This window comes from Falco punctatus, assembly GCF_963210335.1.
Source record: "Falco punctatus genome assembly, contig: scaffold_25, whole genome shotgun sequence".
Lineage (NCBI taxonomy): Eukaryota > Metazoa > Chordata > Aves > Falconiformes > Falconidae > Falco > Falco punctatus.
Window position 1 is genome coordinate 1,052,244 of NW_027660064.1, and position 27,432 is coordinate 1,079,675.

At 45.8% G+C, this 27,432-nt stretch overlaps 1 long non-coding RNA gene across 1 annotated transcript; it reads right to left on the reverse strand.

Annotated features, from left to right (window-relative positions):
* Nucleotides 1–24,552: 24,552 nt before the first annotated feature.
* LOC308058154 lies at nt 24,553–27,124 on the reverse strand. Its single transcript, XR_013925689.1, has 2 exons — nt 27,080–27,124; nt 24,553–27,036 (listed from the first exon to the last, which is right to left on the reverse strand). It is a non-coding gene; the product is annotated as an uncharacterized lncRNA (long non-coding RNA).
* Between the last annotated feature and the right edge of the window lie 308 nt (nt 27,125–27,432).

The following is a 27,432-nucleotide window of genomic DNA, read 5'->3' on the forward strand; positions in this document are numbered from 1 at the left end:
ATTTTTTCTTTTGGACATTCGCCCTCCATCATGTACTCCAAGAGGTCAGGTGAGGGTGGTGGTCAAGACAGGGACATCAGGGACACCACTGTCGGTGTCTTTGCTGTCCCCTAGCCCTGCAGTCACTGTCTGCTCTATGGAGCAGCCACCATTTGCCACGTTTTCTGAGAGCTCTGGGAGCTTGTTGAGAAAGGTTGTCAAACAGCAGCTGTTGAGAACTTCAGGGAGCTCCAGGATGCTGTCAAGCCACGTGAGCGGGTCACTGCTGTCCATGGTGGACAAATGCTCATCCTGAAACTGCAGGCTGTCCTCTGCCAGCTCAGGAGAGCCCTCATTGAAGGGCAGGTCCAGGGGCTTCTCTGGGCTTGCTGGGGTGGTCCCCACTTCTCAAAAATGACAACAAATCCAAGCCACCTCCAGGGCAATGCAAGCTTTCCTTGGCACGGCCACCCATCTGCGGGCTCTTCCACTCCCAGACCTCACCTTGGGGCTTTGTTGTGGTTTTGGCAGAGGGCAGCATGCCAGCAGTGACTGGTGGTGGCATGGTCGGAGTGTTGAAGCTCATGCCGAGCACCTCTGACACCATCGGCAGCTGGAGGGGGAACATCTCTCTTGGGGGAAGCAAAGGGGGGTGATGGGGTGAGATTCTGGCCGGCAGAGCTGGTTGGGGGTTACCCGGAGGGCAGGAGCACCACGAGGAGTTTGCTGCAATATGTGCCGTGGCGGCTGGCCAGTTGGCATTTGTTGGGGCAAACAGTGTTCTGTCCCCATGGTGATCATTCTACCGGCACCTGCTTCAGCCAGCGTTGTGATGGTTTGACTTTTAATTCTGGAACAACTTCCCATCTCAACGGTTTCCCATCCTGCTGATGCTTTCCTGTGCTCAGTGCAGATTTCCCATTCCCACCGTAGTTTCCTATTTCAGCTGTGTTTTGTTTTGGGAGTTGAATTTCATGTGAAAGGGGAAGACACGGGGCCAGCACCACCAACCCTGCAATGCCAACATCTGTGTGCTGGCCAGCCTTCCTTGAGGGTGGAGTTGGGAGGGGACCTTGGGGTACTTTTGGGTTGTTTTTGTCCTCTCCACTCTCTGGTCTGGGCCAGAGGTCAATCTTGGTCTTGCTGTCAGGGTAGCAAAGCTGTGTGGCGTTCACATGCCCCTTCCCGGGGAACGCTGGTGGGGCTGTACTGGGGGTCTGTCGTGGCTGTGGAGAAGCATCATGGGGTAGTGGGCAAGCACCCTTCCCTGCAGGGTCTGCCAGTGCAAGGGGTCCACCAGCGGTGAGTGAGAGCTGCAAGGAGCCTTCCCCTGCACCTCAACATTTCTTTTGAAGTGAGGGGCCCAAAATGACAACACAGTGTCTTAGGTTTGGCTTCAGCCATTTACAAGGGGTCGAACACTGCCTTGGTCCTGCTGGCCACACTGTTTCTGATATGCCTTTGTTCTGATACAAGCCAGGATGATATTGGCCACCTGGGCACACTGCTGGCTCATGCTCAACCATCTGTCAACCTGCACCCTCTGGATACTTTCCCACCAGGCAGCCTGCCAGCCACTCTGCCCCACGCCTGTAGCGTTGTGTGGGCTTGTTGTGACCCAAGTGCAGAACTGGCACTTCTCCTGGTTGAACTTCATACAACTTGACTCATTGAAATTGTCCAACCCGTGCAGATCCCTCTGCAGAACCTTTCTGCCCTCAAGAACATCAGCCCTCCCACCCAACTTGTTGTTGTATGCAAACTCACTGAGGGTGCACTCAATCCCCCTGGCTGCATCATTGATAAAGTTCTGAAGCAGGACCGGCCCCAACACTGAGCCCTGGGGAACACCACTCCTTATGGGCCGTCACCTGGATGTCACTCCATTTACTACCACTCCTGGGGCTTGGCTGTCCAGCCAGCTCTAACCCAGCATAGAGAGTTTCCCCTCCCAGGAAAGTGTTCCAGCCCCTGAGCATCTCAGTGACTCTTCACTGACCTCACTCCCAGTCATACACATCTTCCTTGCTGTTATGGGGAGAAAGGTTGTCTTCCCTTGCTTCAGCTGATGCCCATTGCCTCCATCCTCCCATCATGCACAAGAGGCATAAACCTGTTTGCCTTTTCTTGCTGATATGACCCAAGAACACATGGGAAAGCTGTTATCAGGTGTCCCCAAAACCTCTTCTTCTCCTGGCTTTGCACCTTTCAAATAAGGCCAATGGCATCCTGGGCTGCATTAGGAAGAGCTCTGCCCAGGGGTTGGTGGAGGTGATCTTTCCTCTCTACTCAGCCCTGCTACAATTTGTCTTGCTGACTTCCCTTGCTTTCTACCCTTCCACTTCCACCCATACTTGACTCAAAGTTGTCATCCAGAATTTTCACCACTCCTACATTGTCCTTTTGTTCAAAACAAGTCCATGAGAGCATTTGCACCATATTGGTGAGGGATCATCTTCCACTTTCTCTTCAACCAAGGCCTTCAAGTAAAGGTCTCTTTCTCTAGCAGTCTAAAGGAGATGTTCTCCTTCTAACCTTCATCAGGAGGTTCAGAGAATGTGAGCAGAAGACCTTTGTACATGAAGGAGTTAGTGATGAGTGTCACAGGAAACCTGAGCAGGCCTGTGCTGTGCTCCACGTACCTCTTGGCCTTCAGGCTGTGCTGTGCTGAGTGTGTCCCTGGGTTGCAGAACAAGCCATATTGGAAGAAGAAATCTGCAGGAAGCTGCTGGTGAATGGCCAACCCCACGCCCCTACCTTTGCCTGGGACTGCAGTTACCGACTCCCAAGTGAACATCTCCTCTTAGAACACGAGAAGTGATGACTAGAATGGGTTTCCCTGGCAGAAAGCACTTCAAGAGCTGACAGGAGCAGTGTGGGATAACCCTTCTGCAGGCAGGATCTGCACCACTTGCTGCACCACCCTCCCAACACTGTACACTCTGTGTTTCCAGCCTCAGAAGGGACGGAATACAGCTGACACGATTGTCTCCATGTGAGGAGAGTTTGCTCTAACCAAGGCCATTTGAAATGACACTTTGTCTCAGAGTCCAAGTGCCTTTCTTACTGCAGCCATAACCAGCTGGGCTGCTGATGGCCAATCCCCCAAGGAAGCTGGAGACTCCAGGGACCTCAAACTTGCTTTCATGACCATGTGCCTCCTAGTGGCCTATGAGCTTCTCAGGTGTAATGGATGTCAATGACAGCCCAGATCATCAGCCTTCTTGTGGCCTTGGTTACTCCTTGGTTAGCGGCTCCTGAATGGGAGAAGGCAGTGATAAAGAGATGCGCAGCAATGGAAGAGATGGGCAAGGACCCTGCAGGTTCCATGAAGGCTTTGCAGGAAGGAGTTTGAGGAATAGCCCCTATAGCTGCGCAAAATGGAATGGCACTAGATATGAAGCTGGCGTCTCAAGGCAGACTCTGTACTGTTGTCAATACCGTTCATTGTGTATATGTAGTTCAAAGTGGGGGAATTTCTACAGATATAAAAAAGATTTGTAAACATCCTCGTATTTTTCATGAGTTCCCAAAAGTTCACACCTTCTATGGAATTCAAGACATTTGGAATACGCTGACATCCTGGTTTCCTGATTTACAGCTCTGGGTTAAGAAGTCCATCTCCAGATGCCTTTCTCCTCTTCCTCTGTGATCACGCCAATCCATTTTACCTATGCAGCTTCTCCTTTAAGGTTCAGAGAGGAAAAGTTGGACTGTCTTTCAGTAGTGTCTGAAATATTCCCTATGGGCAACTCTTCAGTTGTGGCAATAGACCTCATGGGGATCTGCTTGAGTATCTGAGAAATGTATTTTTTATTTAGTAATTTCTAATCCTCTCCCCCACACACTCCTTGACAAGCAATCCCACTTTTATTTCTGTTTATACCACTTTCTCTAAGGAAAGTAGGCAATAATTACTGCCAAGCACTTGCTATATTCATCTGCCGAGTTGGCTGAAGAAGTCTCATGTAAAGTGATGTAAGTCCCATGGGGCTGAGGAAAGAAATAGTAGGGCTGGAGAGTTGAGGAGCAAGGCTGTCCAAACAGTGTTTAGCTCCAGGGACTGATTTCCCACCTGGCCACGCCTATTAAGGAGACACTCTGCATCAAGAGCAATTGGAAAAGCCTTCTATCACTTCTCCAGAGTGGTCATTACCTGCTTTCCTCTATCACTGTACTTCTGAAACTTATCTCATTACCTGTGCAAGCAAGACTTGAAGACCAGATGTCCCTGATGGGAGAGACATGGCTTGTCAGGGCTTTCTGATTCGTAATGAGCCCAGGGTGTCTTTGGTGCTGTGAACTTGAGGTCTTCAGAGGAGACTGAAGAAACCTCTCAAGAACACCAAGTCAGAAGCAAACCCCAATGTCCCTGGAAGCATTAACAGGCCCCACTGAGGGCCATGACCGAGAAAGTGTCCTCATGGCCTTGTTAGAGCCCACCCTTGGAGGCTGTGAGTGCAGGAAGGCAAAGGCGCTGTGCAGGCAGCTCTGCTGCTGAGCAAAGCCTTGGCTTGCTTGATGAAGCAGAAAGGCCAAGCCGTGACCTTCAGCCTGTGGGAAGGTCGGTGCTGTCCCTCACACAGGGCTCAGGGCTCTTCCTGGGGACCATGGAAGGTGGGGGATCCAATGCAATGTTAAGGACAACAATGGCACAACAACTTCCAGCTTCCCCATGGGGCTGCAAGGAGGCAACGATGACCCAGTGCCATGAGGACAACATGTCTTCTCACAGGCCTCAGTGTCAGAGACAACTGCCATAGCCAAGGGGACAAAGAGCTGGGTTCTCTTCATGCTTTCTAGCCTTGCTAAAACCCTTTTCCATCTCCACCACAGGCTGTTCTACATGGTTGGACACCTGCCCCTGTTTCCGTGCAGGCTGTAGGCACCATCTCGCTGCCCTACCTTGCTCTCACCCCAAGAGTTCCATGCGTTCACTGATGTACCTCCACTCTCACTTGCTGTTCCTTGAAACCCAAAGCCATGGCCTGACCCAGACTCCCTCTGGCTGAGCTCTTGCACCACAGCAGGACCCTCGGAGTGACAGTTCTTCCTCTTGAAAGCCACTCTCAATTTTCAACATTATGCTTTGTGAAATATTTTCCTCTCTCCTGCTTTTTCCCACTACCCAGGAAAGCTTTATGGTCGCAGGAACCCCCCTTTATGCAGGGAACCAACAATGTTTGCTTTTTCTCGTGATCTTTCCCCTCAACAAAGTGAAGTCACCTGCACATGGTCTTCTACACCACGTGACTCCTGCTGGCCTTTCAGCTTCTCCAGGGACATGACCAAGCCACATGCCTGCTGCTGTCCTGTCGTGTCCACAGGCAAAATGGACATGACAACCTGTATCCCAGCCCTTTTCCTGGAGAGGTCCTATGCTGTACCTTGGCAGAGGGACTTCCCCAGCCACATGTTCCTGTCGCTGGCCTGTCACCTCCAGAGACAGAACTGGCCTCACAGGCCCCTTCAAAGCCATGAACTTCCTCCTGCGTTAGGGGTTCCTGAGACACGATTGCCCTCCTAATACCATACCTCCCCATCACCCTCCTCCTGGCCCACCACCTGACCATAGAAAAGAGGCTTGCTTCTCCCGGATTGGTCAAATACATTTCAGAAAAGTAATTTGAATGGAGAAACATTCTTCACATGAAGTCCTGTATTGGTGCTGACACAATTTATATATGTTCTTTTAGCTCTGTGGTTTTTTTCAGGTTGGACTGACCTCTGGAGATCATCTAGTCCAACCCCCATACTGAGGCAGGCTAAGCTGGACCAGCTTTCTCAGCATCTGGTCTAGGTAGGCTTGCAGTGTCATAGAATCATGGAAACAGAATGATTTAGGATGGAAAAGACCATCAAGATCATCAAATCCAACCATTACCACAGGATAGTCAATTCCATCACTAAATCATGTCCCCAAGCACTGCGTCTATGTATTTCTGAAACACCTCCAGGGCTGGTGATTCCACCGCCTCCCTGGGCAGCCTGTTCCAATGCTTGACCACCCTTGTAGTGAAGATGTTTTGCCTCATTCCGAAGGTAAACCTCTCCTGGTGCAAATTGAGGCCGTTTCCTTTTTTCCCTTTTCTCTTGTTATGCGGGAGAAGAGACCTACCCCCACCCATCTACAACATCCTTTCAGGTACTTCTAGAGAGCAGTAAGAACCCCCCTGAGACTCCTCTTCTCCACAGTAAAGAACCCAAGTCCTCTCAGCTGCTCCTCAACATACCAGGGCTCCAGACCCTTCACCAGCTTTGCTGCTCATCTCTGGACATACTCCAGCACGTCAAGGTTTCTCTTGAAGTAAGGAGTCCAAGACAGAAACACGGTGTTCAAGGTGTGGCTTCAGGAGTGCCGACTACAGGGAAGCAATTCTGACTACAGGGCGTCGATCACTGCCCTGGTCCTGCTGGCCACACTGTTTCTGATACCAGCCAGGATGATATTGGCCACCTGGGCACACTGCTGGCTCATGCTCAACCATCCATCAATCATCACCCTCAGGGTACTTTCCCACCAGGCAGCCTGCCAGCCACTCTGCCCCACGCCTGTAGCGTTGTGTGGGCTTGTTGTGACCCAAGTGCAGAACTGGCACTTCTCCTGGTTGAACTTCATACAACTTGACTCATTGAAATTGTCCAACCCGTGCAGATCCCTCTGCAGAACCTTCCTGCCCTCAAGAACATCAGCCCTCCCACCCAACTTGTTGTTGTATGCAAACTCACTGAGGGTGCACGCAATCCCCCTGGCCGGATCATTGATAAAGTTCTGGAGCAGGACTGACCCCAACACTGAGCCCTGGGGAACACCACTCCTTATGGGCCGTCACCTGGATGTCACTCCATTTACTACCACTCCTGGGGCTTGGCTGTCCAGCCAGCTTTAACCCAGCATAGAGAGCATGCAGCCAAGCCATAAGCAGGCGGTTTCTGCACAAGAATGCTGTGGGAGATGAAGTCAAAAGCCTTTCCTAAGGTCCAGGTAGGCAGCATGCACAGCCTTTCCCTCACCCACTAGGCAGATCACCTTGTCACAGAAGGAGATCAGATTCATCATGTAAGACCTGCCTTTCATAAACCCATGCTGGCTAGTCCTGATCTCCTGGTTTTCCTCCACCTGCTGATTGATGGTGCTCAGGATGATTTGCTCACAGCCTTCCCTGGCACTAAGACGAGGTTGATCCACCTGTAGTTATCCGCATCCTCCTTCCTACCCTTCTTGTAGTTGGGCACCACTCTGAATAACCTTCAGTCTCCTAGGACCTCCCCACTTAGCCAGCACTGTAGATAGTCATCCCCGTGGTGATGCAGATGAGGAGCAGACCAATTGTTTTCACATTGATCTTGGATCATGGGTTGTCCATAGACAAGGACACTTTCAAAAGCACTTGGTCCTACCTGGACATCAGCTTCACCTGAACCACAGGTCCTCTGGGGCTGCAGAGATATCACTTGCAGCAATGCCCTCTCCTGCCACCACTGCACAGTCCAGCCCTGCATCTCTCTGGTCCCAAGGACAGCATGGTTTGCCTTCCTGCGGGACATCTCATTTCACCTTTACAATGCCACCTGCCAACAACCCCAGCATGCTCTGCAGCAAACTTTTGCTTTCATGGGACCCTGGGCACTTGTTACCCCCATTTATTGTTACACATCTGATCTTGGCCCTGGTGCTACAGCTGAGGTCCAATGCATCTCTTCTCTGACATAAAGACCCTAAATCAAGGAGAGGAAGAGGAAAAAATTCTTATTTAACCAGCGTGAGGAAGCCTTAGGATGAAAAACCTCACATCTTATTGGGGACTTTAAAGATCCAGTGGGTTTAAATGGCAAGGGTTTAGGAGTACTCAGAGAGTTTGTAGGGCTGGCAAAGTTGACAAGGGATCAACAGCTGACTCCATGTCCATAAAAGACACTTTCATTTGGCTCTGAAACAGACCAGTCACCGCCCAAAGCTGAGCCAATAAGCAATACCAGTGGCACCTCTCTGATAACCTGTGGAAGAGAGGATAAAACACAGTGTGCAGCATCTGTAAGGGAGAGGAGTGAGAAATGTGTGAGAGAAACAACCCTACAGACACCAAAGTAAGTGAAGAAGGAGGGAGGGCAGGAAGAGAGAGTCTTGGAGGGATCCTACATGCCAGTGGTCAGGCCATCCCCCCCTTCCCCCCCGCGACAGTCACAGGACAGCACAGTGACAGTGCTCCTTTAGGTGTCTGCAGGTTCTTTGCATCGGCATTCTAGCACAGCTGACAGATGGGCCAACAACTGTGATGCTCAGCTGAATCTGAAACCCTGCATCATCCGTGTCCACCTTGGCTCTCGTAGCAAAGAAATGGTGGAGTCTCATCTCCTGGGGGGGGGGGTGAGTCAGGAGAGCAGCAGAGTGCAGGTGCCAGGAATCAGGGTGGCAGGCTGTGGCCAATGCTGGGAACTTTCACCGGGCAGTATCGCTCAAGGGGAGAAGAGTGTCCTGCAAGTGGCTGCAAGGAGGCCATGAGGCCCCAGGGGCTAAGAACAATTTACCTCTTCGTAGGCCTCGGTGGCAGAGACAATGGCTGTAACCACAAGGACAAAGACTTTGCTTCTCTTGGTGACTCCCAGCCTTGCCAGTGCCCTTTGCCATGTCCATCACAGGGTGTCCTACGCTGTCCCACAGCTGCTGCTTTTTCCCTGCAGGCTGCAGACACCCGCCTGGCTTCCCCACCTTGCTCTCACCCTGGCGTTTCCACACATGCACTGGTGTCTGTCCAGCCTCACACTCTGTTCCTTGAAACACAAAGACATGCACAGATCTTCTACTCCTTGTGGAGGACTTCTCTTACCACAGCATTAGCCCTTGAGTGACATTTCCTCCTTCTGATCTCCACTCTCCACTGTCCGAGATGCACTGTGTGGCTGTGCTTCTCTCCCCTGCTCTTTCCTAGCTCCAAGGAAAGCTCCACCACCTGGGAAACCACCCTTCAGGCAGGCATCCCGACCCAGCACCCTCCTTGTGGCCTTTCACCTGACCACGCCATGGCCTCACCACGCTCTTCCAAGGCTGCTAGCCTTTCAGCTTCTTGCCTAGACACGACCAACCTGTGTGCCTGCTGCTGTGCCTAACGTACTCAGGCAGCAGAGATGTGACAAGCAAGAAATAAGCCCCTTCCTGGAGGGAGCCCAGGTCCTTAGGCAGAGGGGATCTCACAGCCCATGTGCCACCCAGGGGCCTTCTGCTGGCCTGCCCGAGATACTGGCAGATGGAGCTTAACAGCACGTGTCCCAGCCATGAGGCAGGGGCTCACCTCTCTGCTCTTTCAGAGGTGACCTCACAGTCCCTTTCCCAGCCACATTCCTGCTCCTGGCCTGTCCCCTCCGCAGGCAGGAATGACCTCCCTGCTCCCTCCACAGCCGTTGCCTTCCCACTGGATGGTGAGTTCCTGAGACACAAGGGACCACAGGAAACTGTGCTCAGCCACCAGCCTCCTGCGGCGAATGAAGAGACGGGATGCAGCTTGATGCAAGCAAATGTCCATTTATTAGTGATTTTCTTACAATTATACGTTTCTACCTTCTACATATTACACACTGATTGGTTACATCTTAAGCGTAAAAAACACTGATTGGTTGACATTTAAGGCACACCGTTAGAACAATGGGAACTTATTAGTTTATCTTGACATAGCAATAATTTCTATTCCAAAGGTAGGGAGTTTCTTTCTGCACGGCTTTCTTGATTACATATCGGCGCCATCCGTTCCCTTATCTGGCTATTTGTTTCTCTGTCTGGCTGGCTGCCTCCTCAGCTGTAACGGCTCAGGGGTCTGCAGTTAGCTTGTTCCTTGGTTCCCAGTGATATGGAGAAATAGTGTGAAATGGGGACGCTTAACACCGACTGTGATTGTATATGTCTGCTCAGGAATGTGGGTATGGTGACTGGTCATGGGTGCGGTGTCTGGTCACATAGGCACACAGCTCTGAGGAGACAACTACACAACTACAGTTTTTGAGGAGACGCCTGCCCCTCTTCCTCTAACAAAGGGGAGACGGGGAGACGCCTGCCCTTCTTTCTCTAACAAAGGGGCTATTCAAAAGAGAATGAGAAAAGATGAGAGACATTCAAATGCTATCTAGAAGGAGGGAGTGCTAAGTCTCCTTGCTGGAGAAGATTGGATGGTCACAAGAACATGAATCACCTACAAACCTGCAAGACCACCACATTCCAGGAAAGGGACTGATAAGCTAATTAACATACGAAGCGGGGTTTAGGTAACGAATATGTATAGGCGTTAATTGAATATTCATTTGTTTCGTTGTATAAATGTAGGATGGTTCCTCACTTCGGGTATGCACGCTTGTGGAGGAGCGATCCCCCGTGCATCTGCGCGCAATAAACATACCTACTTTATAACTTTCGAGTTATAGAGTCTAATTCCGCACGTCAGTTTTGGCGAGCCAGGCAGGAGGTTTTCTGCTCGGCTGAGGGACCAGCTGTGGAGCGGACGCTCCTAGGCGCGCCCCGGGAGATTTCCTCGGAGGAGCCTCCTCTTCTCAGCTGTTCACCCGGGAGCAGAAGAGAAACCCCTGGATCCGCAGATAAAACGGTATGTTTAGTAACGGGGCGGCTGGTGAGACGCACGGAGACGTCCGGCGCGCAGCGCAGTCCCCAGGAGGAAAGGTACCTTGGGAGGGGGTTTGCTGACCAAGGGGTGGCCGCTAGCGATCTTGAGGGCAGATCGAGCAAACCCGAGGTTACTGCCATTCCTAAAAGCCCGGAGGCCTTGTGACGGAAAGCGGGGGGCGGGACGGAATAAGGCGGAATCTCACAGGAACAAGAGGGACCTCTTAGCAAAAGTAAAAGGGAAACTTTTGCATAGGAAAAAAGGAAGCTAAAAACTTCCTTTAAGTTGTCTTAAGAATTGGGGAATTCCTAGAATGTAACAACTGAAATAGCGCTCTGTGTCTTGTTTGTTCTGTGTGTTGTCTTGTTATATGGTCAAAACTTGGTGTTATGAAATGTATGTTGAAAAATATTAATATTCTGGTAATTCGTGGCAAATAGCGGAAAACTTAACACTCTGCTTAAGACCAGGAAAAATTTGGGGTTTTGTTTGTTGTTTGTTTTTTGGCAATTGTTCATTGAAACGCATACTTTGTGAACTGTTAGTGTTCCTCAAAGTTGTACATAAGTGCACGGTACCGTATAACATACTGCTTGTGTGACTGTGGGCTGCCCGGAGAGTGTGAATGGTGTGATTGAGATGCACATTTTGATTTTCCGTGTATAGCTTAATTATTTTGACTGAGTGTGAGTGCAAGAGTGCTTGAGACGCGCGTTTGAGTGCAAAACAAGTAAGGAGCTCTATCTGTGTTTCCGACCTTGGGTGGCTAAGGCGGCCGGAGAAAAAGTAATTAAAATTGCAAAATGGGAAATGGAAGGAGTAAGCCCTGTGAAAAATCACCCTTGGGTTGTATATTAAAACATTGGAGTGATATCGTAGGACATGGTGGTACTGAAAATAGAAGGAAATTGATTAAATATTGTAATCAGTGGTGGCCTTTGTATAAATTGAAGTGATGCGAAATGGCCTCAGGAGGGAGGAACGTTAGATTGTAACACTCTCCTGCAATTAATGTTGTTTCTGAGAAGAGAGGGAAAATGGGATGAAGTATCGTATACAGACATGTTCTTCGTCCTCCAGGACAAACCTGAGTGGCAAAAGGACTGTGGATTAGTACCCCCTCGGGATCCTATGGTACTAACACTAGAAAGAGTGCGGGATTAACATCACCTGATCTTTGATTATGGCTCTAGAAAAGGATAGGAAAAAACCCTAAGACCTAAACTAGAAAGATGTTCTTGTTGAAATTTTTGTGTTAAAAGCTCAGGTTGCGGTTCCTTCTGTGGAGCAACCAGAATGAAACACGTTGTAAGATAAAAACTTGTACTGATGTATGTAAAACCTGAGGCAGGTGTGTGTGTGTGTGGAGAATCAAAGACCTTGTGAAAGTGTTAAAGTATTGGGGTGAGTTTGTACAAACCCCCGTACCCCCTCGAAGGTGCGGCTGAGTCATGCTGGATGCACGGCAGGGTGTTTGCTATTTGCCTGCGAAGGCTGATATGTAATAACACAGACTTAAAGCAACAAGTAGCAGATTTGCATTCAGGGTAAGAAAGAGTTAAAACAGAAGTGCTGCTGCAGAGGCAGGCCTGTGTAACCTGCAGAGCAGGAACAGCATCTCCTGCCCCGAACCCTTCGCTGGTGAGGAGGAGGGGGTTGCTGTTGCTGACGATTGAGCAGAAGGACCTGACAATGTCACCCCGATTGCTGCAGCATTTGCAGCACAACAGGACCGGTAACGGCCCCTCTAGGGCAGGGAATGGGTATGAGGTGGAATTTTAGTGAATACGAAACCAACTTATTTGTTGAACTTCAGTAAAAAAATAATAATTTGTTACAGTTGTGGGAGCTGCTGGCCACCAGGAAAACATCCTGAAACCTTTAAAGTACAAACTAAGAAAACAAACAAGAATGCCAAATTCCCAAAGGCCCTTCTTGGTAGGGACTTATTAGAACAATTGGAGGCAACAATCAAATTTTAAAAAGGGGAAGTTACTCTGGAGGTAAATGATCACCAATACATACAGGTTATGAGCCTATCTTTGGCCAGTACTCCTATAAAAAGGGAAACTGATACCAGAATTATTGATCAGGTATATCCCGGAGTATGGGCAATTGACATGCCGGGACGTGCCAAGAATGCATCACCTGTTATAGTAAAATTAAAGGAAGGACAGAGTGCGATAAGAATTAAACAATACCCACTGAAAAGGGAAGATAGGGAAGGAATTCGTCCAAACATAGAGCGATTCATAGAATTAAAACTCCTAAAAGAATGTGAGTCAGAATTTAACACACCTATCCTCCCAGTTAAAAAAACCTGATGGGTCTTATAGGATAGTTCAAGATCTAAGGGCCATTAACAAAATAACAGAGGATCTGTATCCTGTAGTAGCTAACCCCTATACCTTACTAACCACTCTGACACCTGACCTAGCTTGGTTCACAGTTTTAGACTTAAAAGATGCCTTCTTTTGCCTCCCTCTCCATGAAGCCAGCCAAAGAATTTTTGCTTTTGAATGGGAAAATCCCAGAAGCGGTCGAAAGACCCAGCTCACATGGACGGTGTTGCCACAGGGGTTTAAAAATAGCCCCACAATTTCTGGAAACCAATTAGCAAAGGATTTGGAGATATGGGAACCACCGTCAGGAGAAGGGAAAGTGTTACAATATGTAGACAATCTTCTTATTGCAACCAGAACCGAAGAATCTTGTTTTATTTGGACTGTGAGCCTGCTGAACTTTCTGGGACTACAAGGATATCGGGTTTCTAAGAAGAAGGCACAGGTGGTGTTACAACAAGTCACATACCTAGGGTACGAGATCAGTGCCGGACAACGGGTCCTAGGGAAGGCCCGAAAAGAAGCCATATGCCAAGCCCCCCGACCACGAACTGTAAAGGAACTGCAGACATTTCTGAGAATGACAGGATGGTGCAGGCTTTGGATATGTAATTATGGCTTGCTTGTTAAACCATTATATTCCCTGATAGCAGCTAATCAGAAGGATCTTCAGTGGGATGCTGAATCAGACAGAGCTTTCCATGAACTGAAGAAAGCCTTGATGTCGGCACCAGCACTAGGACTTCCTGATATGAGCAAGCCATTTTTCCTATTTTCCCATGAGAAACAGGGAATGGCATTAGGAATACTGGCACAAGATTTGGGACCATACAGACGGGCAGTGGCATACTTCTCTAAACAGCTGGATGCCACTGCAAAAGGGTGGCCTGGTTGCCTGAGAGCAGTAGCAGCTGTCATCCTAAACATCCAGGAGGCCCGGAAGTTTACCTTGGGCCAGAAAATGACTGTCTTAGTATCCCACACAGGGTCTGCAGTCCTTGAAACAAAAGGGGGGCATTGGCTCTCCCCACAGAGATTCCTAAAATACCAGGCCATAATGATGTTGAGATCGTGACTACAAACATCGTCAATCTGGCCTCATTTCTTAATGGGAATGTTGGCAAATCAGTCGATCATGACTGTCTAGAAACAATCGAAGCCACTTATTCTAGTAGGACAGATCTCAAGGATGTTCCTATTAATGGAGCTGAACATTGGTTCACGGATGGGAGCAGCTATATGCTGAATGGAAAGCGACATTCCGGATATGCTGTTACAACGTCTGAAGAAGCGATAGAATCGGGACCGCTACCAGCTGACACTTCGGCACAGAAGGCTGAAATCATAGCCCTTACTCGAGCTCTGGAGAGAGCTCAGGGAAGACCTATAAATATTTGGACTGATTCTAAATATGCCTTTGGAGTGGTACATGCTCATGGAGCAATATGGAAAGAAAGGGGACTATTAAACTCCCAAGGAAAAATCATCAAACATGCGGAAGAAATTTTGAAACTCCTAAATGCGGTCCAGCTTCCTGAAAGTGTGGCAATTATGCACATCAAGGCACACCAGAAAGTGAGCACAGAAAGAGGAAATGAACTGGCGGACAGGGAAGCAAAACAGGCAGCCAGAAAAGCAATCAAGGTAGAGGGTGCGCTAATACCCGATGGACAAATATCTCCAGAAGGTAAACCACTAAAGAAGATCGCAAACTGATTTCTGACCTAGAGGGATCATATAATGAGGAAGGGTGGGCTGTAATCTCACATGGGAGAATAGTGATTCCTTCCTACATGGTATGGTCAGTAGTTCGGGAAGAACACAGAAAAAGGCACTGGGGGGCAGAAGCTCTATATAAGGATCTCACTAAAAACATAATAGCACGAAATTTGTATACTCCTATTAGACAAGTAACCCAACAATGTGATCTTTGTCTCCAGACTAATCCTAAGATTACCAAGGGGCCAAAGTTGGGAAAAATTGGGAAAGGAAATGTTCCAGGGCAACATTGGCAGATTGATTTCTCGGAACTTCCTAAAAAAGGGGGGTATCGATATTTATTTGTACTAACAGATACCTTTTCAGGTTGGCCAGAAGCCTTCCCGTGCAGAACTGCTAAAGCCCGGGAAGTGACCAAAATACTGCTCCAAGAGATAATACCTAGGTTTGGAGTCCCAGCGGTAATGTCCTCGGATAGAGGACCACATTTTGTGTCCAGAATAGTGCAACAGATCAGCCACCATCTAGGAATAGATTGGCAATTACATACCTCATACTGACCACAATCGAGTGGCCAGGTGGAAAAGATGAATCATCTAATCAAACAACAGATTGTCAAGCTAGGTCAAGAAACAAATCTAACTTGGCCCCAGTCTTTGTCATCAGCTCTTACACGAATTCGAACTAGACCAAGAGCAAAAGAGGGGCTTAGCCCATTTGAAATTTTGTATGGACGACCCTATGGGGTACAAAAGGGGACGTCTTCACAGATTGGTGAAGAAACAATGACCTCCTATATGGTGGCACTAAACAAACAATTAATGAGAATTGAGAAGCATGTGATGGGAACACGCAGTAGGGGTCTGGATGGACCTGTTCATGATATACGACCAGGGGACTATGTATACGTTAAGTGTTTTACAGATAAAACCCTGGAACCACAGTGGACCGGACCTTTTCAAGTCCTACTCACCACCTACACTGCAATCAAGGTTGAGGGACAGAATTCTTGGATTCACCATACCCGGATCAAGAAAGCCCCTGCAACTTCGTGGAAAGTAACCCCAGATAAAAAAGAACTGAAACTCAAATTTACTCGGACAAATGGGAACAATGTGGGTGGCAAGTAAGTGAACCTGAGCGGTTGTGGATCCACCATATGGGAAGGGCACCACAACAAACAATATAGAACAATAGAGTCTGGGACTGAGCCAGTGGCCAGTCTTGCCCAACTTGTTATCAGTAAGCCCCAACTCAAACAAAGATATTTTTGATCAAAACAGATTTTATATGTATATATGAGGAACGTTTAGATTCTTAAAATGATCAATAGTGGGTTTAAACCATTTGTGGTTTTTGTACCCTCTCTCTTGCCTACAACCAAGAGCCTGATAACTGGCCTTGGAATCATGCCCAGAAAAAACACACTGGAATAATGGGAAAGGTGGACTCAAAGACGAAACTAGCTATGGTGTTTTTTTCTGAAAATGAGGTGTACCAAAGGAATCAATGGGATCGGGAGGATGTACACAAAGTCGACCGATTATGGGGAAAATTAGGAGATAGGATAAAAGTAGGGTGTCAAACGTATAATGAAAAAGATAACACCAAGATTTCAGGAGACACCCTGATTAATGTCAGAAAGGTAGATAAGGAATTTACCCTTCTAAATACAACCATGTGCTTTAATTCACGGGAATGTTGGCACAATTTTACCTTAACCGAGCCCATCTTTATAATATGCCTAGGAAAATATCCTTTTGAACATAGAACATGGGCCAGAAAGACAGGCAACAAGTGGCAAACAGTAGATTTAGAATCTTGTATTATGCGAGAGCAGCAGGGCTTCCTCTGTGAAAGCAATACTATAATGGCTCAGGATACTTGTTATAAAGTAGGTATGTTTATTGCGCGCAGATGCACGGGGGATCGCTCCTCCACAAGCGTGCATACCCGAAGTGACACACCATCTCACATTTATACAATGAAACAAATGAATATTCAATTAATGCCTATACATATTCGTTACCTAAACCCCGCTTTGTATGTTAATTAGCTTATCAGTCCCTTTCTTGGAATGTGGTGGTCTTGCAGGTTTGTAGGTGATTCATGTTCTTGTGACCATCCGATCTTCTCCAGCAAGGAGACTTAGCACTCCCTCCCTCTAGATAGCATTGGAATATCTCTCATCCTTTTCTCATTCTCTTTTAAATAGCCCCTTTTGTTAGAGGAAGAAGGGCAGGCATCTCCCCGTCTCCCCTTTGTTAGAGGAAGAGGGGCAGGCGTCTCCTCAAAACTGTAGCTGTCTCCTCAAAGCTGTGTGCCTATGTGACCAGACACCGCACCCATGACCAGTCACCATACCCACATTCCTTGAGCAGACATATACAATCACAATCGATGTCCATTGTCCCCATTTCACACTATTTCTCCTTATCACTGTCCACACCTCCTCTGCCCCCAAAGCAGAGGAATTTCCCCAGATAGGAAATGGAAGGAGTAAGCCCTGTGAAAAATCGCCCTTGGGCTGTATATTAAAACATTGGAGGGATATCGTAGGACAGGGTGGTACCGAAAATAGAAGGAAATTGATTAAATATTGTAATCAGTGGTGGCCTTTGTATAAATTGGAGTGATGCGAAATGGCCTCAGGAGGGAGGAACGTTAGATTATAACACTCTCCTGCGATTAATGTTGTTTCTCAGAAGAGAGGGAAAATGGGATGAAGTATCATATGCAGACATGTTCTTCATCCTCCAGGACAAACCCGAGTGGCAAAAGGACTGTGGATTAGTACCCCCTCGGGATCCTATGGTACTAACACTAGAAAGAGTGCGGGATTAACATCACCTGATCTTTGATTATGGCTCTAGAACAGGATAGGAAAAACCCTAAGACCTAAACTAGAAAGATGTTCTTGTTGCAATTTTTGTGTTTAAAAGCTCAGGTTGCGGTTCCTTCTGTGGAGCAACCAGAATGAAACACGTTGTAAGATATAAAAACTTGTACTGATGTATGTAAAACCTGAGGCAGGTGTGTGTGTGTGTGGAGAATCAAAGACCTTGTGAAAGTGTTAATGTATTGGGGTGAGTTTGTACAAACCCCCGTACCCCCTCGAAGGTGCGACTGAATCATGCTGGGATGCATGGCAGGATGTTTTCTGTTTGCCTGAAAAGGCACGATAAATAAGAACACAGACTTAAAGCAACAAGTAGCAGGTTTGCATTCAGGGTAAGAAAGAGTTAAAACAGAAGTGCTGCTGCAGAGGCAGGCTTGTGTAACCTGCAGAGCAGGAACAGCATCTCCTGCCCCGAATCCTTCTGATGGTGGGGAGGAGGGGATTGCTGTTGCTGACGATTGAGCAGAAGGACCTGACAATGTCACCCCGATTGCTGCAGCATTTGCAGTACAACAGGACCGGTAACGGCCCCTCTAGGGCAGGGAATGGGTATGAGGTGGAATTTTAGTGAATACAAAACCAACTTATTTGTTAAACTTCAGTAAAAAAATAATAATAATTTGTTACAGTTGTGGGAGCTGCTGGCCACCAGGAAAACATCCTGAAACCTTTAAAGTATGTGAGAAAATATGGACTAGGGTATTGTTTATTTAAATTTATGTTAAGCCCATATGTAAATGTAAAGATTAGACAACAAAAGATAAGATAACCGCCAGGTGTCCAGGATGCCACTTGTGAAAAGATAAGATCACCGCCAGGTGTCCAGGATGCCACCAGGTGTCCAGGAACCGACAGAAACAGGGCAATGAGACAAAGGAGGAAGACCAGCAGGAGGCAGAAAACGACCCCCCTAACAACAAAAGCATGACTCCACTACCTCATGAACATGGAAGTAAAGATGTATAAAAAGGGACTGTTTGAACTGCTCAGTACGGCAGTTGGTGAAACGCAGACTCCCCTGTCGTCCAGCGCTGTTTTGCTCATATTCTACTTGCTATAATTAATAAAATTTTAATTGGATTATGATCCGTTGTGGTCTCAATTTATAACAATTTCTGGTGCCGTGACTCGGATGAGGAACAGTGGGCTTTGGTCCTCCGGGGAGGCGCCCCGCGACATTTCGCGGCCCCGCGACCAACAGCTTACTCCAACCTTACCGACGAACCTAAATTCTAGAATAATGAGCAAAGGAGAAACCGGTAAAATCCCATAAAAATTCTGTGCACGGGAGTCCGGATGAAGACGCAGGATGCGTAAGTATATTGCGAATTTGTTCGCAAGGTTTGCCGTTCGGGCGGGATTGGGTTTCCTGGAATATAACGAGTGAGAGGTTCGATATACTGAACCAAGCGAGTGTGGACTCTTAAGTACTGCGTCTCCCATCTCCCGCGAGGGACTGGGCCAGGAACAAGGGGAGCATTTGTGGATATTCCAGAAGATGGGGGCGAAGGGCAGCAAGCCTTCGACTCCCATGGGAAGGGTACCTACTGTACCCAAGAATACCCCTCTGGCATATATCTTAGACAATTGGAGATATTTCCCTGGAACCCTAGGGAAAGATAAGCAGAAAATGATAGAATATTGTACTAAGATATGGGGAGGGAAGAAGATTTCTAAAAATGTCTTTTGGCCAGTCTGTGGGTCAGAAGAAGATTGGGAGGAAACCCAGGGACCTCAAGCAGATATTAAATGGCCACTCCAAAGACCTAATTGGGATAATCAGGATCCGGTGCATAAAACTCATATGCAGGACCTGAGAACTATAGTAATTTAGGGGATTAGAGAAGCAGTACCCCGTGGCCAGAATATCAATAAAGCATTTAATGAAATGCAAAAGAAAGATGAGAGCCCCACTGAGTGGCTGGAACGACTGAGGAAAGCCCTTCAGCTGTACTCTGGGGTAAATCCAGACAACCCTATAGGGCAAGCGCTCCTCAAAACTCAGTTTGTGGCAAAATCATGGGAAAAACTTTAGCGGAACACTTCAGCAGGAGAGGACAGATAAGGGTAAAAGAAATAATTAAGCAAGAAAAGCAGATGGCCAGCAAGGGCATAAATTACCTTAGACTGATAAGAACATTGCAAATGAGCAAAAGGTGAAAAGTACACCATGAGGAAGACCTACAGCCTTCCTCCCATAGACCACTGCACACATTCTAAAGACCCCGGCCCACAATTTTTGGGAGAATCTGCACAAGCGTGAAAGACTGATAAGCTAATTAGCATACGAAGCGAGGGTAGGCGGGTTCAGGTAATGAATATGTATAGGCGTTAATGGAATATTCATTGTTTCAAGCTTATTTGCTGCAGTGTTGCTTATTTTGGTTACCGGATTTATGGAATGTGGAATTTGACTTTGATAATTGTTACTGTGATTTTGGCTATATTTTTGATAATAATAGTGAGCTCTTGGTGTTGTTGTAGAAAGATACCTGTGTGTTGCATTTTGTAAGTAGTAATTCTGTAAGTGATAAGTGTGTTCTGTGAGTGTAAGCTGGGAAAAATGGGAGGAAAGCAGAGTGGTGGGGATTTTAAAGAAAAATCCGCTAGGGTGTGTTTTGAGTCATTGGAAGGATATTGGAGGATCCGCTGGTGGAAATGTGAATAGGAAAACATTGATAAAATATTGTAATCAATGGTGGCCGCTTTATAAGCTGGAATGTGGAGAAAAGTGGCCTTTTAATTAATAATTACAAGGTTATTAATAATTGTTATACTCATTTATGCTGGAAATGTGAGAACATTTCTGTATTCAGTATATTACAAATGTTGGTATGTGGTTATTGTCTTGAACATCCGAGGGGTGAATGTGAACCTCTGTATGTTTTAAAGTGTATATGGTGTAAAGAATTATTATATGTATGGTGGCAACAAGAAATTGAATGCCCTGACTGTAAGGTTTGGACGCCTTGGGATAAGAGAGAGAGCCGTAAGTGAAATTAGAGTCTCTGTGGCTGGGATAGCGATTGAGATAATAGTAAGAAAGGTCACTGGAAGGAAATGGGGGGGGCAGCTGGGGGAAGCGTGAATAAGAGAACTTTGGCTAAGTACTGCAATCAGTGGTGGCCCCTGTATAAGTTAGGGGACAGAGAAAATGGCCCTTAAACGGCACACTGAATTATAATGTTTTGTTAAAATTAATGTTATTTTTAAGAAGAGAGGAAAAATGGGATGAAGTAATGTATGCTGGTATGTTTTTCACTCTGAGGAATCACCCAGAGTGGCAAAAGAGTGTGGTATTAACCTAGCTCCACAAGATCCCTTAATATTAGCAATGGAAAAGGATCAGAGGGGAGGTTGTGGTTCCTTCTATGGAGCAACCAGAATGAAACACGTTGTAAGATAAAAAAACTTGTGCTAATGTATGTAAGATCTGAAGCCGGGGGGGGGGGGGGGGGGGTGGGGGGTGGAGAGTAAAAAAAAAAACAAACAAAAAAAAAAAACAAACCCTGTGAAAGTGTTAAAGTATTGGGGTGAGTTTGTACAAAGCCCCGTACCCCCTCGAAGGTGCGACTGAGTCACGCTGGATGCATGGCAGGGTGTTTGCTGTTTTCCTGCAAAGGCTGATACGTAATAACACAGACTTAAAGCAACAAGTAGCAGATTTGCATTCAGGGTAAGAAAGAGTTAAAACAGAAGTGCTGCTGCAGAGGCAGGCTTGTGTAACCTGCAGAGCAGGAAGAGCATCTCCTGCCCCGAATCCTCCTGATGGTGGGGAGGAGGGGGTTGCTGTTGCTGACGATTGAGCAGAAGGACCTGACAATGTCACCCCGATTGCTGCAGCATTTGCAGCACAATAGGACCGGTAACGGCCCCTCTAGGGCAGGCAGCGGGTCTGAGGAGAGTAAAGGTGAATCTCTGATGGGGAAATTTAGATGTTTGAAAATTAGTTGTGAATAGGACTGGATAAAGGTTCGAGTTGATTTTTACTAAGGTAATCGTGATGTAGAAAAGTTGGTGAATACAAAACCAACTTATTTGGTGTTAAACTTCAGTGAAAAGAATTTGTTACAGTTGTGGGAGCTGCTGGCCACCAGGAAAATATCCTGGAACCTTTAAAGTAAATGTTGAGCTTATCTTTAATTCAACAGAAAAGTGGAAGAGAGGACCTCCCTGAAGTAAAAGAAATCTTTAACCAGGTATATCTGGAAGTAAATTCCAGGTAAGGGGAAAAATGCTTTCCCTGTTACAGTAGAAATGATAAACTGGAGGCCTGCCTAGTTCAGGTAAAACAATATCCCTTGGTCAGCAAGGCTGTGGGGAATATTGCATAAAAACTAAAATAAAATACACTCTGTAGTAGTTCTACTAATGTAAATCTGTGTTTTACCATGACTGTGACTTGTTATGGGATGTGCAGATGAAACTCTGCATTGACAACAAAGTACAAGGAATAAGGTTGGTCAAGTGCCTCCTACCACAATCAAGGGCAAGACTGGGTTGGCCTCTGTGTTTGCCACCAAGAAGAATCTTGAGCCCTGCTGCTGGCTGCAACCCAGTAGGCGTTGAGCGGTGGGAACATATGCCATGCCAGACCTTTATGTGAGGAATGGCCCCCTCTGTTATAAGAGGGTCGTCCAGGAAGGAAGAACATAAGATGGCCCATTAAGGCACTGATTTGGAAATTGGAAACCACCTGGCCGACCATGAAGCCATACAAGTGGCAGAGGAGGTAGGAAAGGAGGAATTATCCTTAATACCAGATGGTAAAATCCAAACTGTAAGTACAGATCAGGAGCCAAATTATTCTAAAGAAAACTTAAAGGTCATTCAGGACATGAATGATAAAATAAATAAGTGGACTTATTTGAGGGATGGTTGTATAGTGGTACCATCCAATTTAATATGGACCACAGCCGTAATAGAACATAATAAGATGCATTGGGGAGCTGATAATTTATATAAAAGTCTAAATCAGAAATTGATAGGGCAAAACTTGTATACTGTAATAAAACAGGTGACTCAGCGATGTGAAATGTGTTTGAAAATTAGCCAGGGCAACAGTGGCAAGTTGATTTTTCCAGACTTCCAAGAATTGGGGGGGTACCAATATTTATTAAATGAATGGACACCCCAACGTATCATACAGTATTATAGACCTGCAACTTGGAATCCTAATGAACTTATTAACGGTGCTCGAGAACCTATCTACAATCTGAATCATATCATTCGTCTACAGGCTGTCTTGGAAATTATTACTAATCAAACAGCTAAAGCTTTTGATGTAAAAATGCAATTTATCAACACAGGATGGTTCTCTATTACCTGCTAGCCGAAGAAGGAGATGTTTGTGGTAAAGTAAATGTTTCCAATTGTTGTTTGAAAATTGATGACAATGGTGAGGTAGTTAAACAAATCACATTAGAGATAGGGAAGTTAGCTCAGGTTCCCGTCTGAACTTGGAAAGATGAATATTGACTTGTTTTCCTGGCTTCTCGGGAGCCCCTGGGTAAAACGAATCCTATTTTATTTGTTATGTGGATTAGCCACCTTATTGTTTTTGCCATGTGCTGTTCCATGTTTTATAAGATTAATTCAACACGTTATAACTAACATGCAATTTGCTATTATGGTTTCACCCGATGGCGTTAAACAAATGCGACCTGTGAGACCTGTCAAAAGGTTAATCGAAATAACCTGAGACAAAAACCTCTTGGAGGACGTTCCCCAGCATACAGACCTTTCTCACACATACAAGTGGATTTTACTGAACTACCCAGGGTAGGGCGTTACAAATATTTATTAGTAATGGTGGATCATTTAACACATTATGTTGAGGCTTTTTCCTACCTCCAAGGCAACTGCTAACCAAGTTACTAAAGTGTTACTTGAACACATTATACCTCGATATGGAGTACCTGAAGTAATCGACTCGGACAGAGGAACACACTTTGTGTCAAAAATTGTTAGAGATCTAACAGAAAGCTTGGGTATTAAGTGGGAATACCATACGCCATGGCATCCACAAAGTTCGGGAAAAGTTGAAAGGATGAATGGGGAAATCAAAACTATTCTAACTAAATTAATGATAGAGACCAAATTATCATGGATTAAGTGCCTACCCATGGCACTATTAATTCTCAGAACTAGACCCCGAGCGGATATGGGAATATCAGCATTTGAAATGGTGTATGGAATGCCCTATAGAATTGAAAGCCCACAAACAAATATTTTAATTCGAGACCGTGCGATAAATGAATATGTTTTACAATTAGCAGAACATCGTAACAAGCTTTGGGAACGCGGACTGATTGTGCAACGACCCCCGTTGGACTTAAAAATTCACAATGTTAAACCTGGGGATTGGATATTGATTAAAGTGTGGAAGGAAGAAACCCTAAAACCCAAAAGGGAGGGACCTTATCTTGTTCTGCTTACAACAGAAACGGCTGTCCGAACTGCTGAGCGTGGATGGACTCATGCCAGTCGCATTAAAGGCCCAGTGACGAGACCCCACTGGAAAGTAATCAGTACACCAGGTGACACCAAGATAACATTGAGAAGATAAAGTTATGATAGAGACTTTATTTGATTATTTTGCTGCATTACCTTTTGGTATAAAGTGTGTATTGCTGTTTATATTTGCTATAATTATTTTTTTTATTATTTATTATATATGGAAGCGTACAAAGTGTGTTGAAGGAAATTGCTAAACTTATACAACCACACAATATTGAATATAGAAGATATGCTGATGCAAATAATATATTTGATATATGAATTGGGTGTAATAATTTGAACTACAATTGCTATCCATTTGCTTGTTTTAAATGTAAGGTATGCCAGGATAAATGGTGGACACACTGTGAATTCGGATACCCTCCGACAGGAGTTTGCACACAGTGTTGGAAAATCCAAAGAACTCTTACTGAGTAGAAATTAAAACAATTAGAGTCTAAACAAGAAATTATTTGAGAAGCACATGAGTGGTGGGAAATTTTTGCCAAAGGAATAAACCCTCAATATTATTGTTACCACTCCACCGAACCAGTCCCCTTTGTAGCTGAAATCTTGGCTATAAAGTGCAAAAGGGAAGTATTAACCGTGTCTTGCTTTGCCCCATTAGTTAAAGCTGCAAAATAGGAAGCCTATGTAAACAGGCAGAAAGCCTAAAGCAGCTGTTCTCCTGAAGAATTCCCTTGCTGCCGAGAAGATGGTACACCTCGTGGCTCGAAGCAACCGAGTCGACGGGCAAGGCAGAGGAGGAACATACTGCGGAGAAAAGAACCAGAACAATGGGATGCAAAAGCAGCAATGGCCGAAATTCCCCAGGACTGGTAAAAATATACTCAAATTGGCAAAATTGACAGACACCCTTTTTCCTGGTATACTGTTAGTTTTGTTATTGATAATGACCCAAGCAAATGGAAACCCTCATGAACCTTTTAAATGGACCTTAATCAGGTGGGAGGGACAAGTAACCATTCAGACTCAAGTTACACCAGGAGCCCCTAGTTTTCTCTGTGCGCTGTGTGATCTCATACCAGTAAAACCCTGCCTGAACAAACATGGATTTTATTTTTGCCCTAGTTCGAACCATGAGAAAGGATACTGTAATTACCCAGGACATTATTATTGTGCCTACTGGGGTTGTGAAACAGTAGCCTCAGATTGGGAGGTTGACCAAGACAAGTATTTATGGGTAGGGTGGGGTCCTTTCGGATGTGACCCACCGAAACATGGAACAAATGGAGGTTTTTTGAATGAGGGTACATGTGACAAAATCTACATTAATGTGACACACCCAGAAGATGCAGGTTGGTTGATAGGAAAAACATGGGGGGCTAGACTTTGGGAATCAGGAACCGATAGGGGAGGACATTTCCTTATCAAAAAAGAACCGATACCTCATGATCCTTTACCAGTAGGACCAAATCTGGTTCTGAATCCACCCACTTCATCTGAAGAAAAGGTTGCCCCCATAATTATCGTAACCCCTTCTCCAGACTCCCTTTCAAAAAAAAAAAAAAACAAAACAAAAAACTAATGACACTGTGACTGAATTCTCCTTATCCAGGGATCTAGAGTTGTCAGAATCTAAAGACCCCTTATGGAATCTCATGCAAGCCTCTTATCGTGCCCTTAATGAAAGCAAACCAAATTTAACTAAGGAATGCTGGTTATGTTATAATATTAAACCACCATATTTTGAGGCAATTGGAAAACCAGGTAGGATTCAATGGTCTAATGGTTCAAACCCACAAGAATGCCCATGGGATGACCAGAGGAACCATACGCAAGGAATTACTATTCAATTAGTGACAGGTCAAGGAAAATGTATAGGTACAGTGCCTGAAAAGTATCAGCCTTTGTGCAACCGAACAGTCACTAATACCAATATAGAGAAACACAAGAATCAAAATGACAAATGGGCTATCCCGACACCAGGAGCTAAATGGGTTTGTTCAGACATCGGAGTAACGCCTTGCCTATCCCTAAACGTGTTGTGTTTAATCAATCTCAGTTTTGTGTACAGGTGATTATTGTTCCTCGTCTGATCTATCACACCTCTGAGGAGGTGTTACGCCACTTTGAAGGAGTCCTGAATAGACAAAAACGAGAGCCAATTACAGTGGTAACCCTAGCTACACTGCTGATAGCGGGCGGAGTTGGAGCAGGTACAGGCATAGCCTCCCTAGTAAAAGGTCAAGAATTACAAAGTTTGCAGATGGCTGTAGATGGGGATTTAGCAAAAATAGAACAATCTATCCAAAATTTAGCCACTTCAGTAAAGTCTCTATCAGAAGTAGTGTTGCAAAATAGAAGAGGATTAGATCTATTGTTCTTAAAGGAAGGAGGGTTATGTGTAGCTCTCAATGAAGAATGTTGTTCTTTTGCTGACCATACGGGATTAGTCCAGGACACCATGTCTGAACTCCGGAAAAGGTTAGATCAACGTAAGAAAGATCGTGAGGCGGGCAGGTCATGGTATGAAAACTGGTTTAATATCTCACCTTGGCTAACCACTTTGTTGTCTGCTTTAGCAGGACCACTTATTATGCTGATTCTGGGACTTATATTTGGGCCTTGTATATTACGCTATATTTTACACTTTATTAGAGAACGGTTTGACTTAGCTAAATTGCTTATTTTAACTACGAGGTCTAGGGAAAATATAAGAGTGTATCTATTAATGAGGATGAAGATTGTTGTGAATGCGTTATGCCACGTGAAAACTATGCCTATTGTAATTGTGAGGTATTACCTTGTGAGTGTTATGATAAATGTTGGGATTGTGGAAAAAGGTTTGTTCGCAGTGCTGAGAATGAAAGCAGTGTATAATAAACAATAATAGGATAAAAAGAAAAAGGGGGGATTGTGAGAAACTATGGACTAGGGTATTGTTTATTTAAATTTATGTTAAGCCCATATGTAAATGTAAAGATTAGACAACAAAAGATAAGATAACCGCCAGGTGTCCAGGATGCCGCTTGTGAAAAGATGCGATCACCGCCAGGTGTGCAGGATGCCACTTGTGAAAAGATAAGATCACCGCCAGGTGTCCAGGATGCCACCAGGTGTCCAGGAACCGACAGAAACAGGGCAATGAGACAAAGGAGGAAGACCAGCAGGAGGCAGAAAACGACCCCCCTAACAACAAAAGCATGACTCCACTACCTCATGAACATGGAAGTAAAGATGTATAAAAAGGGACTGTTTGAACTGCTCAGTATGGCAGTTGGTGAAACGCAGACTCCCCTGTCGTCCAGCGCTGTTTTGCTCATATTCTACTTGCTATAATTAATAAAATTTTAATTGGATTATGATCCGTTGTGGTCTCAATTTATAACAAGTATAAACTAAGAAAACAAATAAGAATGCCAAA